Genomic DNA, 16,184 nt, shown 5'->3' on the forward strand with positions numbered 1-16,184 from the left:
TTGTACAAACAAGCTGCATAACTTAATAAATATAGAATTTGAAAAATAACAAACCTAAAAAGAAACACTAGGTACGAGATACATGAGGACCTATGATACAGTGATACTTTTGGTAAACAACCATGTGACTAACATGTGTGTCTCACCCGCTCTTGTTCCACCTCTGTTCTGTCCTCATTCTCCATCCCTCTCTGTCCCTCTCTGTTCCTCTCTCTCTCTCTTTGTGCTGATAATCATCAAATATACAGTTGAAACCACATATTTATGTACTCTTCAGATCAAAACACAAACACTTTTTTAATTGTAACATCAAATCAGACTAAATGTTTATTTTTTAGATTGATAAATATAAAAAACATATTTGTTAACTTTAAGAGTAAAGAGAGAAATTGTCTGTATTTCTTAATTGCAAATGGCACCAAATTGTATTCAAACTGAGCAACACTTATGGAGCTCCACAGTTCTTTTCCTGGTGTTTTGGTTGACATCTTTTGATTTTCCCATGTCACAGAAAATTTACTCACATGGACTCTACTAACCTATCAGAAGCTTCTTCAGCTCAGAATGGAATCGTCTGCAGTTTTCTTATTAGTTAACAATAAACGTAGTGTACATGTACTCCTAAATTTGATGAAAGTGATAAAAAATACAGCTCTGTCTCTCTTTATTCTGACATTTAACTAATTCAAAATATATTTCAATATTTATCTAAAAGAAAAGTTTACTCTAAATTGATGTTGTACAGTAAAAATGTTTTATGTTTTCTCCCTAAAGTGTAAATATCTGGTTACAGATGTGAATATCCTGCTGTGTACTGAAATCCCTCTTGTTTTGCATAGAAATATACTGAACAACATACAAAGCATAATATATAAAATAACATTTACCTGAGTTTTTTCTTTGAAAGAAGCCTCTAATGTCCATTCTTATATTTCAGTACATAACTGAAACCGATTTAGTCGGGGAGGGTAAGAACTGAAAATATGAAATAAACACACGTAAGCTAAGACTCTCTAAAAAAAATAGCATTTGTTCGGCTTTTTGTTTCGCCATTTGTTGATTCACTTGAAGAGCGAGTAACGTAATATTGGTCAAGTGATCAGTTTGATATCAATCTTTCGTGATGCACCGTCATATTTACATTATTTGTACGCTACGAATGATTTGCTTTGGTACCTGGTCAAACTTAAGCTCTCCTTAGTATGGCTGGCTCCGTCTCTACAACAGCGCACTCACTGCTGGCAGCAGCTGCCCCGCCCCCTCGCTCAGTCGCTTAGTGCCTGAGCTCGGATCATACCAATATGAGGGGGGATTCATGCACAGTCGTAAATTCCCACGGTGTGCACTATGTGCTTCGAATATTGTGTGTACTTTTTGTTTTATACAGTTGTCAGCCAGGCATCTAACTATGAAAAAAATTACACTCCAAAATACCCCGGGCTTCTGACAAAACAACCCGGGCTTAAGCCCAGTAAGCCACCCCCACGCTCCGCCCCTGCCTCCAACTCACTCTCCCTCCTTAACCACCAGACGAGCCCCCAAATGTTAAGGGTTCAAATATTAAGGAGGAATATAGGAGGAAATCCAAATAACAACACTGGTCTGGCCAGATTAGTCAAAACGATGATTTTAATGAACACACGTGTGGGAGATGAATCCTGCATTGATCTCTCCCTAACAAAGCATAAGCAGATGTTTTATACCATCAGGGTTTAGATTTACTGACGCCCCTTCAACGTCAAACAAATACAATACATACATAGGTTTCAAAACCACAATGACTTTTAACACAGTTTAAAAGAAGATTGTCTCCGTCTCCACGGCAGGTGCTTCCTGTCAACCTTCTGACCCTTCGCTTCTCATCTGGAACATCAGACCCACATCCTGCCAGAAACTGTTCTTTTTTGCAGAGACAATTTTGCAGTTGCAAGAAAACATGATTAACCTATAAATGAGTCTATCTACTATGTGTGCGTGGGTGTGTACGTGTGTGTGTCAGCATGAAATGCCAGACAGAAGGCCAGCACGTACACAACTGAAACTATACGTGTAATATAAGAAATAAATGTTTTAATCAAATGGATGCCCCTACTTCAAAGCTTAATAAGAAGGATATAAACGAATAAAAGATAACAATGAATCATCTGGAATAAAAGGTTAATATGATAACAGTATGCATAAACATTTTAAGGCCACCTTAAAGCTTTCTGTTATATTGCTAAAGCAATGATTATACCGCAGATTATATAAAGACAAAAGGCATTTTATTCCCCTTTACTGACAAGGAAACATCTCACGCTGGTTAAGTTGGGGTATGCATAAAAGCATGTAGAGTATTTCTTCTTTTGGCTAAAACTTGTGGATGATTTGAATGGGATTACAGCAGGTGTGTGTGTGCTATGAGAATGGTTCAGGAAATGTGTTTCCTGCTCAACCTGTTTCCAATGAGCCTTTGTGTCTGTCATGCTTTCCAAAATTGAAAGCTGCAAAATAAGGAAATAAAACTTTTTGAGAGAACGATAAAAGTAAATGGTAAGTAGATTTGAAACAAAAGAAAGAAAATGAAAGAAAGAAAAACTGAGACTAGAATTGATCACTTTAGAGACACTGCAGTCACTACCAAGATCTTCAACACTTTCAGTTCAACACATTAGAAGTGAGGGTTCAGTGGCATTGCATACAGGTTAATCAGAGATAACACAAGATTGTTTACACTACTGCAAAAATTGGAAGGGAAAAGAGCAGTGAAGCAGACATTTGTTTCAAAGGCTGTGATCACAAGTGGTCAAATTCATTCAGGTGCAAAGCGATTGTTGTTTGTGTTTACTTGTTCACGGGGCCAGAAAGTAGAGCACTATGGAAATCAGTTCTACAGGAAATAAAAGCACGCAATAGTGTCTCTTATAAACAACAACAAAATAAACTACCACAGCTATGCAGATGACACACAAATATATATCACAATGTCACCAGGAGACCAAGGCCCTGTGCAGGCTCTTGGTAAATGCATTGAGGAAATCAATGACTGGTTGTGCCACAATTTTCTCCAGCTAAACAAAAACAAAACTGAAGTAATAGTCTTTGGCGCCAAAGAAAAACGATTACAGGTCACCAGAGAACTTCAATCTATACATCTAAAAACCACAAACCAGGCGAGAAATTTGGGTGTAGTGATGGATGCAGACCTAAACTTAGAAAAACACATTAAGACAATAACAAAGTCAGCATACTATCACCTCAAGAACATTTCAAGGATAAAAGATCTGATGTCTCAACAGGACCTGGAAAAACTAGTCCATGCATTCATCTTTAGTAGGCTTGATTACTGTAACAGCATCTTTACAGGTCTACCTAAAAAATCAGTCAGACAGCTACAGCTCATTCAGAACTCTGCTGCTCGAGTCCTCACTAAGACCAAAAAAGTGGACCACATCAGTCCAGCTCTGAGGTCTTTACACTGGCTGCCTGTCCGTCAGAGGATAGACTTTAAAGTTCTGATGCTGGTCTATAAAGCTCTGAATGGTTTAGGACCAAAATACATCAATGACCTCCTGACCCAGTATGAACCATCCAGATCCCTCAGGTCATCTGGATCCGGTCTTTTATCAGTTCCCAGAGTCAGAACCAGACACGGAGAAGCTGCATTCAGCTTTTATGCTCCTTATATCTGGAACAAACTCCCAGAAAGCCTCAGATCAGCTGAAACACTCAGTTTATTTAAATCCAGGTTGAAGACTCACCTGTTCTCAGCTGCATTTGAATAAAGCACCAAATCCACACTTTTAAGCTTAAATTTCAAAACTTACATTAATTACTGATTTTATCTACTGTTCTGATTTTATCTGTTTTGATTTTATATACTGTTTTGTTTGTTTGTTTGTTTGTTAATTAGTTAGTTAGTTTGTTTGCTTGTTTTAATCAATTTTAAATCATGCTTTTTATTTGTTCTTGTTTCTAATGTCTCTGTAAAGCACTTTGAATCACCTTGTTGTTGAATTGTGCTATACAAATAAACTTGCCTTGCCTTGCCTTGCCTTGCCTCTGAATTGTTGTAAGAGAAAAACTTTGGTATGATGCGAAAAGGTATTTGTCCGTTTGCATTTCGCATTCATGTGAAATCGAGTCACATCTCCTTCTTAAGTCATAGGATTTAATATGATGTCGGCCCACCCACTGCAGCTATAACATCTTCAAGTCTTCTGTGAAGGCTTTCCACAAGATTCTGGAGTGTTTAGGAGAGTTTTTAACTTTTTAATTCTTCCCGAAACTCATTTGTGAGGTCAGACATTAATGCCCTCAGTCACCTTCATAATTCATCCCAAAGATTCCTTATTAGGTTTTTGATTCTCGTCAACAAATGTACTATGAATATAATTTGGCAGTGTTACATCCAGCACGTGCACGATCCTTACTAAAAGGAGGAAAAGAAGTAACATTGGTTTTCTTTTTATGCTGCTCTTATTAAAATGGCTTAGCATGCAACCTCAGTTCATCTGTCACAAGTTATAAGAAGAATTCCTGTCTGAGGAAATATATTCGCTAGGTGAACTCACTGAGCAAAAAGGAGAAAGGAATCAAAAGAATTCAGGACGGGTTTGTCAGTTTGTTGCAAAACTTATTAACGTGTGGTATTTTTCTGAATTCACTTCCTGTTTAACACATTGTTTTTCATTTGAATCATTTAGTCAGAGTTAAACCCTTCTCTTTCCTTATGAGTGCAAGGGAGACGCATTATGCGCTTATGAATCAGAAAAGTCAACAGAGGTTCTAACAACTGGTTCATGGTCATGGCTAAGTGGAAAACACATCTGACTTGGCTCAGGGCTACTTATGGCTGACAGAGAACAAAGAGCCATAAAGACTGAAAATGTGAGTGGTGGGAGCTGTGCTTGGCACCTGATAGTTGACAGAGTAGAGAGGCTGTGAAAAGCTAAGACTTGCAAGGGACAGGTGGGAAAAGACCGTGCCTTAAGGCCCAAGCTGCTGTAGGCTGGAAGAGACCACTGAGACCATAATGAGGCCTAGAGTTGGCAATGGGAGGAAGAAGACAGACCTTGATAGCAACGCTAGATATACGCCGACTTGTTAGAAATGAACATTTAAAATGCTGCAGCAAGAGTCCTGACAGGGACTTGAAAAAGAGAGCATTTGTTTTCCTATATATCCCAAAAGGTTGATTTTGTTCATCTGTATGTAGCCTTTTCAATGGGAGAAATGTTTCATCACTCATCCAAGTGACTTCTTCAGTCTCAGCTGACTGCAGGTTTCCCCAATCTTATAAAGAGTACATTTGTACAATAAGTGAAACCAGTCCATTGAATGAACAATGGACTCTGAGGTCAGTTCCTTGATCATTAATCAGTAATATGATCTCCTACATAGGTTTCTCTTCATTTGCTCCCTGTTATATCCAATATTGAATTCACAATTCTGGTCCTCACATACAAGGTCTTGAAAAATCAGGCCCCATCTTATGTTAATGATCTCATAGTACTGTATCACCATATTAGAGCACTTCACTGTCACACTGCAGGCCTACTTGTTGTTCCTAGACTATTTAAAAGTAGAATGGGAGGCAGAGCCTTCAGTTTTCAGGGCCCTCTTCTGTGGAACCAGCTTCCAGTTTGGATTCGGGAGACAGACACTATCTCTACTTTTAAGATTAGGCTTCAAACTTTCCTTTTTGCTAAAGAATATAGTTCTTTAGCAGCATCAGCAGCAGCGGCCCGGTGTGCGTGCACTGTCACCAGAGCCATGCTGTGGCGTCATTACCCCGCTGCCTCATGAGCCAGTAGCAGTCAGAGTTGGAACAGTGAGGCTCACCACCGACACACCATTGGCTCACGCTTCATCGGCTTCCGCATCTTCGCCACCGCCTGACTGCACGGAGATGCCAGAGGCTGTTGACTTTGGTGAGGAGGAGCGGCAGCAGGTGCTACGGGCGTATCGGGAGGATGAGCTCCGCTGGAAGCCCTGGCTTATCTCCGAGGAGGAGCACCCGCCAGCCGCCCCGCCCCGGACCGGCCGCCCATCCTCGCCGCCTCGATCGGACTACTCGTCTCCCGCTTCTTATTTGGCACGGATGTGGTCGGAAGATGAGGAGCCGGTCGCCACAGAAATCCAAGTTCCGTCCACGACCACTTCAAAAAGGAAGCGGCGCTCACGTCGCCATCGCTCATCGCTACAGCATGTCTCGCCCTCCACTGAGCAACACGAGGAAGCTGTGGGGGGCATGGATTTCGACCTCGAGGAGCAGCAGCGCGCTGCATGCGCGCAACTGGAGGAAGAGCTATGGGAGGAGCCATGGCTCGCTCCTAACTACGGAGAGGTTTTCCGCGGGACACGCCTGGCCCTTGGGGGCCCCCGGAGTTGCCAGGAGCTCCCGCCTACCGCTCCTCCAACACTCGCCTCCTCAGCCTCTGCGACGCCGCAGGAGGCTCCACCTTCCATGTTAACGGGGCCCACGGCCAAAAAGAAACGGCGTTCGCGTCGCCATCGCATCGCCCGACGCTCGGAGGTGAGTGAAACTGTCCAGTCACCCCAAGTTACCTCTGAGCGGAAGGCATGTGAGGTGGCTACAGACTTAGCCGGTGATGTGGCTAGTAATGAGCTATTCACCAAGCCACAGGCTAGAGACAGTTCTTCTCAGACTGCTTCACTCAATCCTGCAGGGACCACAGAATCTACACACAGACTGACAGGGTTTCCCACTGCCTTTTGTTTTAAAAGCGGTAGGGAGGTGTTTCCTTTGGTGTCTCTTTCCGTGTCTGCAGTTCCAACCAAGTCTGAGTTGCCTGTGGCTAATTTCTTCCCTCCTGAGCCGGCCCTGCTCCTCCACCAGTCACTGAATGAAGGTACGAAAGCATAACTAGTGCTCCGCTTTGCCCAGCTACACTTGTTTCTCACGAACTGGAAACTGTGAATGCTGATCATGAACCCGTGTTAAGTCGTCGTGAGGTAAACATAACTGCAGATCCCGATGACCCAGACTGCGTAATGCCACAACGCGAATTCTGTGTTCCTGAAGGTAACACAGAGGGCGATTTTGAACGGTCTTGCTCCTGCACGATTACCTCCAATCAGGAGATAGAGGCTGACATCAGGGTTAATGTGACACCGTTTTCTCCTGTTTCCATGAACTCATCACTGGAGAAAATTCTGCTCTTGGACAATGGGGTTACCACTCACTCACAGCCTAAAGTGTCACCTGCCGCAGTTAATGGTTCAGGTGCCGTTTTACCTGTGTCTGTTTCTCAACTCAATATAGCCATCACTCCGAAGCCACAGATCATTACGGGTGCGGGTTCCAACAAACACATCCATCCAACACATCACAGTCATGTTACCACAGTGCCATTGGTTAGGTCCATACCTGTGTATTTACTGTTTGTCCAGGAGTCAGCTCCTGATGTTCTAAGCCTTGTTTTTATGGGTCGAGTGGCAATTCTTGTTTTCCGTATGGTTGAACCAGCTCCTCTGAGCCGCACACTACCATCGATTAAGTCCAACCAGCTTATGTTGACCTCTTCTAGGACTACAGAGACTGGGCCGTTAACCTTTGAGCCACTTTGGACTGATGCAGACTCTGGGAACCTAATGACTGATGGCTCAGAACTGGTGGTCACTACCACTGTTCACTTCATGGTCTTTTGTGCCAAGATATTAAGCCCTATAGACTGTTTTTCACCTGCTCTCTCTCTCTCTGGGATTGTGCTTCAGCAGCCTGTGTTTCCTCAGCTCCTAGTCCAGCCAGGGGCCTCCATAACTGTTTGTCCTGCGTCTGCTGTTGGACTCCCGGGTGTGCCTATCCGGCACCCTGTGGCGGCACCACCGCTTCACGTCACATCAGCTGGAGGGTCCGAGGGTCCCATCCGACAGCCGTTTCTCGTCTCCGCTGGCGGCTCTGGTCAGCCCGGCCAGCACCTCCTCGTCTCCGCTGGAGGGTCAGGCCATGTTTCCTGAGTTGTCCTGTTGTGTTGTTCCCTAAGTGTTTTCCCTTCGTGACTCTTACCCCCTGTGTGCCCCTCTGTGTATTTATGAGCCCTCGTCTCTCTTTGTGTTTATTCCATGTTTCCCCTGCCCGTTATGTTTGTGTTCTTCCTGTGCTCTCTCTCTCCCCTCCTGTCTGAACCCCCGTGTACTTCCTGTTTTACTTTGTGACTCTAGCGCCCGTATACGTCATGTTATGTTCACCCCGCCCTGTCTTGTTATGGTTATCTGTGTCAGCTGTGCTCCCATGTGTGGCCAATCCCCTGATCATCCCTCATGTGTATTTAGTCTCTGTGTTTCATGTAGTCTGTGTCGCGTCGTCTGTGTTTCCACCCTCCGTGTTTCCATGCCCGGTCTTTTGTATCCCCAGCCATAGCATAGTTTGTTCCCAGTTTAGGTTTGTTTAGTTGCTACGCTTGTACTGCCCTCATTCTTGTTTGTTTCTTGATCATCAGCCACAATAAAAGGCTCGCTTTTGGTTAAAGTGCACTCCCGTATCCTCACTTGTGTTCGCACCTGGGTCCTCAACACACTCTCCACACGGTCTGCCACTGCGAACGTGACAACACATATGATCAAACTGTGAGTCACAACTGAAGCTGCAGCATCACTCATTCATTTTTCTGTCTTTAGGCCCTGATGATGTTGTTTACGGTGAGGTGATCTTCAGAAGGTAGAGGAAATCTGGTGAGACAACAGGTAACCATGACAATCACACCTGTAAGTGAATTTATTTACCACCAAATGTGAAAAAAATGTCAAGTCAAAATTGAGTCAAATATGACTCCAAGGTTCCTCACAGTGTTCCTGGAGGACATGGTAATGCCATCCAGAGTAAGAATCTGCTTAGATACCATATTTCTAAGCTTTTCAGGGCCGAGTACAATAACCTCAGTTTGATCTGAATTAAGAAGCAGAAAGTTAGCATCCAGGTCGTTATGTCTTTAAGACATTCCTGCAGAGTCCTGCATTCTTAGAGGACTCTCCATTTACATGCACAAACTGGAGTCTATTAGACAGCTATGATACAAACCACTGCAGCACAGTACCTGTAATACCTACAGCATGTTCTAATCGCTCTAATAGGATATTATGGTCAACAGTATCGAACGCTGCACTGAGGTCTAGCAGGACAAGCACAGAGATGAGTCCACTGTCAGAGGCCATAAGAAGATCATTTGTAACCTTCACTAAAGCTGTTTCTGTGCTGTGCTGAGCTCTGAAACCTGACTGAAACTCTTCAAATAAACCATTCCTCTGCAGATGATTTGTCCAAGATAAAGACAATGTTGGATAACACCTCCCACCCACTCCATGATGATAGGTTTGTAGCATAAACCTATTCGCTGGAACGTTAAGACAATATAATTACACTGCAAGCAAGACGCAAGTAGGCAAACTTCTTCATGGTACTCGTGCACGGGAGAGAACCGGAAAAACGCCGTTCCTTCGCTTGGCCCCAGTTGCTCTCGTCTGTTCTCCCGTATCACTGTCCTTTTATTGAGGTTACATGAATATGCATAGGTTCATTAACATATGACGTCTACATACAGAAAGAGTACCTTGCCTGTGTGTGTGTGTGTGTGTGTGTGTGTGTGTGTGTGTGTGTGTGTGTGTGTGTGTGTGTGTGTGTGTGTGTGTCAGGAAGAGGGTAGACCCCCCCCTCATCCTAGATAACACAGTAAGGAAGTCTAGCAGTTCATTTATACACAAAAAGCACTTAGACTAGAACAGATGTAACTACGTTAATCCTACCATAACAATTAAACAAGGTACGAACTTTCCCATGCTCCCAGTGTGGAATGCACACCAGGCCTCTGTAGCCTGTTAAAGATCACACAACTTATCACTACACAATTGATTATACACTTCTAAGCATCTATGGTTAAATATTTCTAAGCATAAATGAGTAAATGTTTCTAAGCATAAATGACAATCAACAATACAAAACCTATCATTCCCCCGTTTTTGACCTTTATGCTAGAAAAGTCCCCAGTTATGAATACCTCATGTCTGACAGCTTTAAGGCAAACATTTCTATATTCAGCATATGTCAAATCACCCTAAATTACTGAAAAAGTACACAGTTTAACAAATGCATTAACAGTTATCCCATTCCTCATTGAGCTCATCTCATGGCAAACTGCATCTTACGAGCAACCAAAGAAAATGTTAATTTAATAGTGAAACTAAGAAAGTAACATTTTCAAAAACATCTCAGCTTGGTGGTGCTTCCTCCAGGTGTGCACATCACATGTCTCTCTGCAGAGTGGTTTGAGTTCTGCAGGGCGACATAAATGTCTCTTCCAGTTGTTCCATCATTGTCCATAGGACCAGAGTCCAGACGTATGTAGAATAAACATTCAAACATACCAGTTGGTTTTGTTGTTTGTCAACATGGGTCTCAGCTATTTCCAAAGCTGCAGACCTCTCAGCACTCTAGTTTTATGGCCTCCACCAACCCCCATCACCTCATTCAAGCCTTCATCCTGTGAGGGGGATATTTATGACTCCTTCATTGTCCACGCTCTGCAGAGAAACATCTCTGTGGAAAGGGTGCAGGGTTGTCTTACTGCTGTTATGATCCCAGCAGTTCATAGGAAACTGCTGTCATCACCACCATAGCTTCTGGTTCCTGTGCTTTCACAGAATCATGATGTCATCCTCGAACTCCTTCTGCGCTGTCGATGGAGCTTGGCACGCTCCCTCATCCCTCGAGTTTTCATGTTCCAACGCTGCTGAAGGTTTAAGGCAGAGCACGTCGTACACCTTAGTTGTCTTCCTCAGCGTCAATATTGAATCTTTCATTTTATTTAAAATCTTGCTGTGGGAAGTCTCCTCTTGATCTCCTGGAAGTTTAGTAGCACAGCTCTCTGTGTCCTGTCTGCTGTGCTGAAGATGATCTCTGATCCTCCTGAAGTCTCTCTCCCATCTTGTGGACGATCCTCTCCTCTATTTTGCAGGCAGTTTCATGGTCCTTGCTGTGGCTCCAAGGTCTGATTTCATGATGGGCCCCAACCAGCTTGATCTTTGACCTCAACCACTGCCTGGGCTATGCCTGGAATGTTTCTGCTTCTCACTGGGCCTCTGAAGATTTCCCAGGAGATTACTGCTGCACCTGTATTTTAGAAAAACTTCTATTTGGAGAGCATGTCAACAATCATCAAACCACATTCTTTAGTTCAGTGAACTTATAGACCATCAAAGCCTCATCTGAACATGGATGCACCACTTGCATAGATTTAATACTTGTAAATACAGCTAATCACACAAATCACTGCAACAATAATAGTAAACATTGTTTAATATTAATTCTGGACCCCACCTCTTGACGCATGGACACGCTCATGCGTCAACTCACCAAACCTGGATCCCTGTCTTAAAAACTGGCTCCATCAGGAGCCTGCATACACAAGATCTGGAAATAAAATCAAACTTCACACGTATAAACAATTATATCAAAAAGTAACAAGCATTCAGCACGGGCAAGACAAGTGTCATGTGCAGGTTTTCTCAAATCATTAAATCACTATTATTACCATAATTCGCCTCAAACATGGATCATCCCATGTGCTCAGTTAACATTAATGTAATCGGTGACTTCTCTTAAGCAAAGTCACTCCACTCATATATTTATTATGGGTACAAAGTGGCCAGCTAAGAGCCCATATTAAACTTTTCCATAAACACCGTAATCTCTTATTTGTTTTACTCATGTCACTTGTCCGTTTCAGCTGAATCTTGTACAGCATTCTCAAAGAAACAAACATTAGCAATACACATTGACTGTGGTCAGACGGAGGTCAGACACAGGTCAACAGGTTCCAGAGGTGCCATAAAAACACCATAAAAATCAACCATCCATTGCTGTGGAAAATATGTTATTCATATCATCAAAGTAACGTCACATTTTCCCAAAAACACAATGTAACAGCATCACCACTCATAACCTGTAAACACAGTTTTCCTCACACATAAACCCAAAAATCCTGTAGTAGGAAAAACATCAACCAGTTGTCCTGGTATAAATCATGTGATCAAACCACATGAAGAACTGTAATGCTGTAGAAAAGAAAATGCAAACGTTAGCGCTGCGCAGATGTATACAATTTCTCACAGTTTCTTTCACCAGTCAGTCAGTTCGTTCTTTATTTCCATTCATACATTCATTCTTTCTTTGTTTCTTTCTTTGCTGATGGCGGAACCCGTCGCCGCATTTAGTTTCCACTCTCAGCAAAATGACGTCATTTCAAAAAGAAAAAAGAAGAACTTTAGATCGGATTACATCGCTGAATCCTTTTTTGGACAGGGACTTTCATTTAATAATTGTCCCAAATGAGTGGCTTTCTCGATCGGTCGTATAGCACTTTCAATTCCCGACGTGCAGATCTGCTTAAAGAAAAGAAATAAACAACAAAATCAGTGCCTGTTCAAAAGATAAAAATGAAAAATAACAAATTATCAAACAAAACTCTCAGTGCACTGTGAAAGTATCAAAATAAAAAGGCCTTGTTAAGTCATGACACAAACTCCTCATCTCAGGTAAATCATACCATTAGCATGGTTCATCATACCATCATACTAATCGGCAGGCTCGACTTCACAACAAAAGAAAAATCATCAGCTAGATTCACTCCAAATCAACCATCAGCTGCACAAAACACACAGTCTAACCCTAATGTCTTATTAGCTATGAGTTTAATCACCAGGTCTGTGCTCTTCACTCATTTAGGCCACAGATCTATTCTATTCAATTTTCCTTTTTCCTTCATCATAAAACATGTGACATGTTGTCATGCACCTCATAAAAAGTTTGTTCTGACGTATTCAAAGTTGTGTATCTAGATACAGAATTCACTCGCACATCAAACAGGAAACTCAGTGTTTTAGAGTTTCCACTTAACACACAAACTCCAACACATCTCATTCACTTGTGCTAAAATTCAATCACCTTTCATTAATCTAAAACCGATCAACTAATTTGCATATCAGCTATTAACCCACTAAGTTGACAGGACGACAGGAAAGCATGTTCAAAATAGTATCACAAAAGACAATTTCCCTCATACAGTAAATTGCTTATGCTGCATCAATCAAGCAGGAAGCTTCTCCCAATTTACCATTTTAACACTAAATTTATTGCCTGATCACTGATTTATCAAACCAGGATTTTTTTTTTTTCCCACAAAAGTTAAATTGTTGTCCTGCAACTTGGAGAGTCAATTTTTTTTAGGATAAATTCAGTATTTGATAACAAGTGTCTGCTAAATTGACACTATTTTACACTGATGAAAGATAACAAGCTAATTTTCATTGCATGTGTGTGGAGCTGTATATCCAGCAGAGCATGCAATGTGCTATGAGTTTCACTGGTCTTTACATCACACAAGGTGACTTGGACAAGATAATAAACAGACTCACACACTTAAAATGTTGTCTAATCTTCATAAGCTATTTTGTGTTTGGAATTGTTAGTAGGGTTAATATATGTTCTGTTTTTATGTATCTTCTGAAACAGGTTACCATCGGCAACCACACTGTGTGTTGTTAACCCCTTCTACAAATACCCTCTTTTAATGTGTAACACTTTGTGTATGGTCTTGTGTTATCCCTGGTGGATATTAGCTGCATGTGTGGTGTCACCTTTCCATTTTCTAACAGTACACTTGCATACCTCAGTGCTTGTCCTCTTCCCCCTTTTGTGCTGGTCTGGACACTGTGTCAATCCTCCACTTCCAGGCAGTCGCTTGTCTCCCCGAATTCCTTAACCTAATTTGATTGCCCACACTAAAACAGCAGCCTCAGTCCTCCTCTGCTCCTTTCCTTCTCTCCCACTTTTCAGTCCAATGGCAGTCAGCTTTTTTTCCAGCTTTGTCCCGTGTCTCTCTTTGTCCCACTGTCTCTTTCATTGCCATCTCACTCCAAACATGGCAAATGTCAAACTCAGACAGTCTTCTCAAAAGTCCTTCACACACAGTGAGGTTGCAGCTGGCTGGAAACGCATCTCCATCCATCCAATCTAGATGGTGGTTCTTCTCTTTCTGATGCCGTTTGCCCACAGCGCTGCTGGACCTCTCTGCTCAGATTGTCTCTTGGACTCCTGTCCACTGTTAAATGTTCATGCTCGTGCTTCTGAAACTGCACTCGGTGTCTTCAGGGAGAGATTCGTTTCCTTGGAGCTTGCTTGTTCAGGATGAGGACGGGAAGCTGCAAAACAATTCAGCCAAAAAATTCTGGCTGAGTGTTTCTAATTTTTCTAATGATTTCAACCTATAATTTTCTTACGACTGCTACCCGTGTAGGATTGATCCAGGTCCGTTCCCCACCTGTAAACGACAGACTGAGAGACTTTCATTATTATCATCACTGCTTAATATCACACATCTCTCTCTGTCTGTGTTTGTGTAAACAATCCTTTCTTAAAAGCAGAAAATGACATTGTAGTTGTTTTTCGGCTGATCAACACAAAACCTTTTTCCTATGATTATTTTTCTTCGTCTACAATGTAATTTGTCTCTTTTTCACTCTTTTTTTTTCATTACAATAGCTTGTGATCCGCAAAATCACTGCTCTCACTCACAATCAGAGGCAATTACTTTTGCACAGTGCACAAAAACACTGTGATGTCAGACACATTCACACTCACTTTTTCATCTGCATAAATAAACCATATGGCTGGAGATATGTGCCATGGTGATCCATAGGCATGATCACCAGTTTATTTAATTATTTTTAATCCAACAAAACAAATAAACAAAAACATGATGCTGATGCTACACACACACGAGTCAAGGTGCAGAAAAACTGCTCATGGAAACGCTGCACACTCATAGCTCTGTTTCCCCTCTCTTTGAGCAGCTCTCAGACAGCTCTCGATCTGATAATGTGCAGCCTGCTCATCAGCTCAGAAAAAAACTGCAACGTAACATCACACAGTAGTTGCATGCTCTGCCCACAGCGGCAAAGTCTTACACTTTCATATTCAATGCAGCTTCTCCATCATGTACTTTTAGATGTTTCATACATGGTTCAGCATTTTAGTTGTTTTCACAGATGTGCTCTATATCTCAACAATGGCTCGTAATAAGACGACAGTCTTTCACACAGGTCAAGTGCCTCCATGCACTTCATTAGTTTAAATATTTACCTATATCACTTCACCTCATATGTCATTGTACTGAATTTAAGCAACCACAAGCTTAATGTAGATTACTTTTAACAAACATCCACCTCAATTACATCTATGGTCTGGCACACAGGCTGTTAACATTTTGTGTCAGGAAGGGGTGGGGAGAAAGCCACCCACCAGAGCACAGCTGCTGATGTGGGCTGGCCTTTTCCACACACTCTTCAAGGCTGGTGTGTTTTCTGAAAACTTCTAACATTTGAATCTCTTCCATTCATAAGCCTGCGATTAACCGCACGGCTCAGGTCCGCGTGAAACCCGCGCGACCGCATTCGCGTGCACCCACGCAGCTGTGGAGCCTTCGCTCTCTCTCTTTTTTACATAAATACTTTGTGCTGCCAGGAGCAAAGTCCAGCACAAACGTCTTTCTCCCTCTAACTCACTCTTGGTTGCTTAGAAACCCATGATAACAACAACAACTGCTGACGTCACACACCACGCGTTCTGCTCCGCACACACTCACACACAACAACAACAACGAGACGACGACGAAAATGACAATAACACAAAATAGGCCTACTCCGGACTCACACCGGACCGCTCGGGACCCTGACCCAGCTGTGGGACGCTCACCCACTTGCGCGACAAAACCCAATGAAGGGACGCTCGGGACACACACCCAGGGCGATTTCAAAACCGGACACACACCGGACGCTTGGGACCCTTGGGCGATTTAACCAAAACTTCTTTTTCGGGACACTAACCCAGTTATCGCTCCACAAAGCAGCGAACTTCTCAACGCCTCACAAAATGGCGGAGACTGCACAACGACACGGTTATAGAGTCGGCCTCTTTAAACTTACTTGGCGTTGCTTAGCGTGTAATATCACCCTCGAATCCCGCCGATCGCCATTCATCGAGGAGAAGAAGACACACAGCGAATCCACAGGAACTTCCTGGCTGACGTCAGTCTTTCAGCGTGCCCCTCCCCCCCCCTCGGTGAATGCGATGCCAGGGAGCCGGCATCGAAGGACCAATTAATGTTAGGTTTATAGCATAAACCTATTCG

General features: G+C 42.7%; 1 long non-coding RNA gene across 1 annotated transcript; it reads right to left on the reverse strand.

Moving 5' to 3' along the window:
- Positions 1 to 157: 157 nt before the first annotated feature.
- Positions 158 to 1,248, reverse strand: LOC147333716 (uncharacterized). Its single transcript, XR_015125780.1, has 3 exons — positions 1,177 to 1,248; positions 888 to 975; positions 158 to 226 (listed from the first exon to the last, which is right to left on the reverse strand). It is a non-coding gene; the product is annotated as an uncharacterized LOC147333716 (long non-coding RNA).
- Positions 1,249 to 16,184: the final 14,936 nt, after the last annotated feature.

The sequence above is a fragment of the Aulonocara sp. 'chitande type north' Nkhata Bay genome, linkage group LG3, assembly GCF_057382095.1.
Source record: "Aulonocara sp. 'chitande type north' Nkhata Bay isolate Kocher_YH1m ecotype deep benthic linkage group LG3, A_spYH_male_GT1.1, whole genome shotgun sequence".
Taxonomy (NCBI): domain Eukaryota; kingdom Metazoa; phylum Chordata; class Actinopteri; order Cichliformes; family Cichlidae; genus Aulonocara; species Aulonocara sp. 'chitande type north' Nkhata Bay.